The sequence below is a fragment of the Bidens hawaiensis genome, unplaced genomic scaffold (genome assembly GCF_021521415.1).
Source record: "Bidens hawaiensis isolate Kalapana, Puna unplaced genomic scaffold, B.hawaiensis_p1.1 tig00026616_1, whole genome shotgun sequence".
NCBI lineage: Eukaryota > Viridiplantae > Streptophyta > Magnoliopsida > Asterales > Asteraceae > Bidens > Bidens hawaiensis.
In genome coordinates this window covers 347,761-355,652 of record NW_027494280.1, presented here as the reverse complement: position 1 = coordinate 355,652, position 7,892 = coordinate 347,761, and positions in this window count along the sequence as shown.

The window sequence follows — 7,892 nt, the reverse complement described above, 5'->3', positions numbered from 1 at the left end:
GATGTGGTTGGTTAATTTAACCGAGACCGAAAATGATGTGCTACACAAGAACAAGATTCTGATTGAGCGCAATGAAGATTATGACATGGCTATGCAATTCCAACGCGTTGTGCGTGTTTGTTATGAAAACGGAATTCATAGTTGCAGAGACTGGCAGTCCAAGCACTTCAAGTAATTTAAAGACAAAGAGTTCAAGACGAGGGGGTGTCTGTTAGTGCACGGTTTTGCGTCTCGAGTCTTTGTATTTATTATTAATGTATTTGTCGTTTTGGTTAATGTAATAAACTATTAAGTTATATTGTAATTCGCTAATGTATGAGTCTAGTTCGCTAAGGATGTTTAGCGAACTAGCTCTAAGTCAATATCTTCCTAATTCGTTAAGGATGTTTAACGAATCAGGAGATGATGTGTTAAGTTATTTATCTGTTTATGTATGTAACGAAGTAGTGTCTAGTCGCTAGGGAATGTTAGCGAACTAGACCTATCTTCTATTTATAGAGAACTCTGTTCACAAGTTTTTTAAGTTTTGAGAGTTAATTAATGAAACCCTGTCCATTCTCTCTCTCGATCTTCATCTTAATATTATACATACACATATATATATAACTAATAATAATAATAACATATAACATACAATCAAGAGTAATCATGAACTAGATCCATGTTAGATTAATTATATCTCAGATCTGTGATCTGTGTGAGATTAACGAGTTCAAACACTCCACCTGATATCACCGAACATTTTGAAAACAAATCAAGCACCATTCACATGGTGGAAATTCAGTTCAATTTCATAGTATGCTCGACGAAGACCCTCTTTCTCATATATCTCGCTTCTTATCAATTTGCGGAACCTTTAAAATCCAAAACTTTTCAGAAGATCAGATCAAACTCAAACTCTTTCCTTTCTCTCTAAGGGTCAAGCCATAAAATGGATAGAATCTCTTTCTTTTGGTTCCATAACTAACTAGGACCAGATGGTTGAATAGTTTCTCCTCAAATAATTTCCGCCTGATAAAACTGCCAAATATCAAGCCAGAATTTCCGGATTTCAGACCGATGATGATGATTTGTTACACGCAGCATGAGACAGATACAAAAGTCTTCTAAGAATATACCCACATCATGGTCTAAACCTATGGATACAAGTACAAACTTTCTTTGACGCACAATCCAGTCAAAACAAACAGGTCATCGACCAAGTCGTCGGTGGAGTCCTGGGATCCAAATCACTAACAAAGCATTTGAAATCATGGAGAAGGCAGCAAAGAAGAGTTTTGCTTATAAACCACCAAGATCTACACCAACACATAAAGGAATTGATGTGCGAAAATATATATAAATAATAAACACGAATCGTAACTAAGCTTTAAAAACCAAACAATCTATCCTAGTTCACACAAACGGCAACTGTACAAGTCGCGTATAGCAAATATGAGGAAAGTCCAGATATCGAACTCGAAGACACGTGAGAACGGCTCAGATTATAAACCCTAATCCAAGTCCTACCCTATAAGATTTCTAACTGATTTTATGATTTTTTTTTATTATTATTTTAACTAATTTAACTAACTTACTTAACTTAACGAAACTAACTGGAAATTTTAACGAAAATTAATGGGGTTTTAACGAATATGGAGAAACGACTACCTAGGCAAGAATCCTATTGACAGTTCAACGGCTAATGGAATTAACTAATCACACGGCACCGGGATCTTAAAATAATCAACTAAGGCTCATAAAATTCGCTAGATCACCTCTCGGTCTCACCAACTAACCCTCACAAATCTAAGAAGATTGAATAAATGCACCGGGAAAAAGATTACTAAGGTACCCTAATGACGCACCTCCTCTCGGACTCAACGACATAAAACCTGCTTAAAATTGGTACTAGAAATTCTAGGGATAAAGTGATAACAAAATCTAACTCGATCTAAGACACTTATTTGAACGCAAAACTAAACCAGAAAAGACCAAAACTCGCTCTCGCGCAATTCTAACCTAACCGAAAAAAGACACGAGATAAACCGACTCCCTATTACCTCTCGGTCGCAAGGAATGTGAACCTATTGAATTTTAATAATTAATCTCACTCAAGATTCCTGTGGTAGTACTAACCATGACAATATCAAAAACACCAAGTCTATGACCTAAACGTAGAACCCTAACCGAACAACACACAATCAGTCAATCAAAGTAATACGCGGAATCACAAGCAAAATTATATGAAAACAATATTTTAACACATCAAAGATCAAACTAAATAAAGTCTTTTAATAATAATACGTCATGTGATCAATCAAAACCAAATAAACCGTCAAACAAAATCAATATGCATCTCAACCTAGGTAATTATATAGGTTTAGCCAACAATCATGTTCAATAAAAAATCAAAATAAATAAGTTCAAAGTCTGAATTCATAACTAATATAATAAAATCAAACCGAGCAACAAAGATTCGATGAATGGTTATTGAACCGGACATTCTCTCGTTGGATGAACACCCGCTTGCACTTTTACTTTTTTCTCCTTGCGTCTACTGCTCCAAACAACCCGCCTTCTGTTGTCTTCCGTTTCCTCTCCCCCTTCAAATAATACTCTGGCCAATGTTCTCTTTTTTTTCTCAGCCGCCACAATATAAATATATATATATATATATATATATATATATATATATATATAATTTTGTATAGTAGCCTCCAAGATAACTCCCCCCACCGACTTCCTATACGAATGATGGTTGGTTAATTTGTATGCGTTTTAGTTCGTTCATTTATTAGTTTTAATAGTTTATTGTAGGAACTTCAATACTTCATACGTGTTTGTTGTATTTCAGGTCATATACGTTAAAGCAGTTAATTTGGACCTGTTGAGACACGGGATTAAGACACGGGATGTCCAGCACGCAAAACGAGACAAGACAAAAGAAGTATGCTGGTGACAAGACCCATCGCGATACGTGATGGGCATGCTTGAAGACCCATCGCCTATCGCGATGGGTAGTTTAATAATGTTGACTTTGGGTCCATCCCGTATCGCGATGGACCAGTGAAGAACCCATCGCGTATCGCGATGGGTGACTCAGACGGGATTTCTAGGATTTTATAATAATATCATGAAGCTCGACCCTAGCTCATCATACTTGGACCGAGGCGATATCCAGAGCTCAAGGAGGCCGATTCCACCATATCGGGTCATACCGAGACCACCTACATGCTCTATTTCATCATTGTTGAAGATCTTACGATGCCGAGACGCAGCTTAACTCATAGAATCTCACCCGGGATTGTAAAGTTTGTAGCGATTTCAGTTTTCTCATGTAACTAAGAACGTTTATGTATAATTGTTATGGTTAATCTATGGTTATTGATGTTTAGTATTTCTGTGTGTTCCATCGTGATCTGAACAATTAGTTACAAATTGCTATAATAATTGATCATAGGGTTGCTTGATTAGGTTGAATACGATAAAGCATATGATTGCCCTTAACTGAGTCACACTGGCAGGGACTGTTTGACAACCAGTGCCGTGTGTAAAGCGATTATTGATGCCTAAGGTTTTGTCTAGTTGATCAGTCTGTAGTTATCCTTTAAGGATTAATTTTTTAGGTTGCATGAGATTACTGTAAGTTACTTACTTGAAGTCATGGGTGCGATTTGCTTTTACTATTTAATTGAAACTTGTTTGCTTGTTCGTTTGCTTAATTTTAAACTAAAACTATTTGCTTGTGTGATCAGCACTAAAACTTGCTACTTCATAATATTGAAACTTGTTTACACAATTTGCATTGACCATATACTTCTGGTGGATACGATACCTTACTTATCCTAGCTACTTAGGTTAATTAGATTTTTGCATGACTCAAACGATGGTCATCAATGAACCCTTTAATTCTTTTGTTACATTGCTTTTCAGTTCCAAGGCCCATCTAATTACTTTCTTAAAATCTTTTGTTAAGGTGGCTAGCCCATCAAACACAATTTGATTTGGTGCATTTGCACTTCATCAAACAATCATATATTTAAGTTAACTAGGAGGAAGCCCGCGCGATGCTGCGTCGCCACCAGTTTATAACACAATACTCGTTTATATTAGTTTATCCATGCTCTCGTGATATATTATGAAGTACATATGCAACTTTGGTTATTCATATAGTATTTTAGAAAGCAGTTCAGGTTTTCCATATTAACTAAGTTAAAACTTCACCAACATCTCCAACTGAAAAAACTTACTATATGACCGGAAATTAACAAACATAAAACAAAAGTTTACAATAACCTCTAAAACTTATCGTCATGACAATGTACATCAATATTAATATAAATGAAGCTTTACATATGTTGCAGATTCAACATGGCCCATAAATTAAATCCCAACTTTCTAATAAGGACAACTATTTGACTTTTAGCAAACTGGTCAAAATGAGAAAATAGCGCCCATGTTTGCTTCACCAAAATGCAAAATTTTTTCCAATCCCTAAAATACCCTTGTGTCAAGTTCTGCAACTTTGACCTGTATTACCTAAAAAAAATATCTTTATAAGTGATCTGCTCCAATTTAGACACTTTAATTAAATGTACAGTTCCACCCAAAGGCAAAAAAAAAAGCAGATTATAGCAGTTACCCAATTATATCATTGAGTAATCAATACTCAAAAGAGAAAAAAGTTTCGACAAACAAACCTGCAAAAAGTGTTAGGGACAGCGAAGACCGATAACAATGGAACTGATAGCAAAGAAGAATATGAGAAACATGCACAGTACACCCACAATACAAATATCATTTCAGATTCAAATATTCTTTTTTAATCAACACGGACATTAGTTCAAGCAAAACTAACCACACTACACATCGATCACTTGTAAATTATTTATGGACATGTGTATTTGAAGATTATAAACAAAAGCATTGATTTCAAAATGATAAAAACCTAAATAACAACAGCGGGCTTTGAGCCTATGACAACTACATCTAATTAATTCAATTCAAGAGAAAAAACAAAGTATATGAGAGGTCAAGAAATAACCACATTCTTTGTTTAATTTCGTATTGATTATTTGTTAAGTTAAAGCTAAATGGACAAACATGAGCATGCCATGTTCGTGTTTGTTCGGTTTTTTTATAGGCCTAATAACCCAAACACACTTAATTTCATGTAACCCAAACACGTCCCATATGGCCGTATCTAAATTGGTTGAATCATTAAGGGCAAATATAAAACCTGTTGTAGGGCTGATTGTCTTCAATAATTGTTTAAGCAAGCAATACCGCATGTTCTTTTATTCCATAGTATTCCGCAGCGTGCATCTACAACACAACCCAAGTATCAAAACATTTCAAAACATTCATTTTAATAAAAACAAGTAACCGTACCCGCGCGTTGCGGCGGACCGAGATTTAGACACCCGCGTTGCAGTGGGGGAACAAAGCAGCAAAAAAAGAGTTCGATTTGAATGTAACGAAAAAATGAACTTATCACAAATTCGAGGGAACCGAAACAAAATAAATTGCAACTAATTACTTTGTAAGCACCCCTAGGCCGCCAATGATAATTCCTTATTAATGTTGCAAGTAATCATACTTTCACTCTTTTCAACACTACAGTCTGCACATATAATATAAATAGTATGCAAATTAGATGGGCGGTCAACCTGTTTGACAATCTAATTTCTACCCGTCAACCTATTTAACACTATTAAAGACACAATATAAACAGGTCAAGTTTGTTTTACATGATTCCTACTTTCATTTAAAAGTTAATATGTTGTTTTTCACATAAACCAATTATAACCACATGATCACGAACTTATCACCAAAAGACATTTACCGTGTAGAATATCATGAAGGGATCCATTTGAAACATACTCACTCATAATCCCACACTCTTAAATCGCTATCAACGCAAACAATGCTATCAATAGTCTTACAATAAAATAAAATGACAACTTAACTTTTGAAAATGAAAAAAGACGAAATCACTAAGAAGCAGCAAAGCGATCTTAAGTCAAAGCAAACATAACTTAAACAAAATATGGAGACGTTATCACTAAGAAAAAATAAAGAGATCTCAAGTCTAAGCGGACCTAACTTAAATAAAATGTTATGTCAAAGAGGGGTCAAACCTTGTTTTTTTTCCCAATCTTTAGAGATGCATCATGTTTGACAACAGCCCTAAACTTTCTGTTTTTTAACATGTATGTATTTTGTGACCGTGTAACGTGTAATTGAGCCGGAATGGTTAAGTCAACATACAATTGGTCATTCAAAATAGCATCTCCCTATGGAATATGAAAATTGTTGTCAGTGTGAATACTTAGCATACATGTTTGTCTACAGATATGTAGCAAAGTTAATAATAATGATTACTTCAAGTTTTTCAATTTGTTTTATCACTTTGTGCATACTAAATATAAAATAAGATGTAATGAAAATCTATAAAAAAAGAGCACCTGCTATAACTTGCCTTTCGACATCAAGAAAGTCAGTTTGACTTGCAAAAACCAAAAATGCGCCAACTATACCTTCAATACAGTTAACAATCCAAAAATTCAATATAGTACAGGTCAAAATCACCTTAAACAACTGAATACCCTTTCAATTGGGTGTTTACATTTCTTGTTAGAAAGAAGCTAGAAAACTGCTAACCCCATATTAACATACATAGACAATCGATCAAAAAGGATATATACGATGAGGAAGACGACTTTACCTGAAATAGTATCTTGTAGCCTCGCTGAGAATCAATGAAGAAGAGGATCGCCAAGGCGAGCTGCTAACCCTAGAATAACAACACAGTGAGCCGATTAAAAAGAATACAGTTTTACGCAACACACTGAGGGCGACTTTACCTGAACGGTAACCTGCAAGCTGGCTAAGAATCGATGAAGAGTAGAACACGATACGCCTCTATGTCTAACTGTCTTTCAACATCCGGATGAGAAATTAGGGTTCAAGGACTCTGTAATAGACAAATCGGTGGTACGTGTTGTTTCATGTATGCCAGAATAGAAGCGACTCCGGTCTCTCTCTCTCTCTCTCTCTTTTTTGCAACAATTGCTGCAAAAATCAACTTCATCGATTCTTGAAAGAAAGTTCAATCAATAACCCCAAACAACTGTAAGTGAAAATTGTATTGCAATTACCTCTGAATACGGCGGCAATGAGTATAAATCGAGCAACTGGTTAACCATCACTGTTGTTTAGGGTTTAACCGTGAAATCCAGCAACTGTAACCCTAATCGACGCTCCCAAACCTTCAAACAATGCAAAATCGAATGAAGATGAATCAAAACCAGAGAGAAATCGACAGAGCGAGAAATAGATCTGGGAAGGGAAATGAAATAGGAGGCAGTGGATTTGAGTTGAGGAGAGAAGAAACCAAAGCTTTATATTCATTCAGAGTGATTTAAATATTTGAATCACCGTCACAACTCACACGCGGGATGTATGTTTGTTTGAAAGCATGCACGTTATAAAGTTGTATATTGTGTCTTAATTTTAAGAGTTTTTGTTAAATTACTGTTTTGTCCTTCCTATATACATTTTAATATAGTATAAATAATAAATTCATTTTTCTTGTATGAAAATATTAGTTGATTATAAATTGATGAAGGGCCCACTTATTCGTTTCTTACTGTACCATGCAACACAACATAACTTTGCCATTTTTTTATTGTTAATAACTTTTAAGTGTGAAATATATGAATACCATTTCTTTTTCTTTAAAAACAAGTTCCAACATATATTAAAGGTAAATAATAATAATGGTAGTAACAGTAATATTGCTATCTCAAGTTTATTAAATATACTATAATTTAGTTCATTATCTCTTGAAACCATTAGAATTTAATATGAACCACAAAAGCATATACTTTAACAAAAGTAACCCCCAA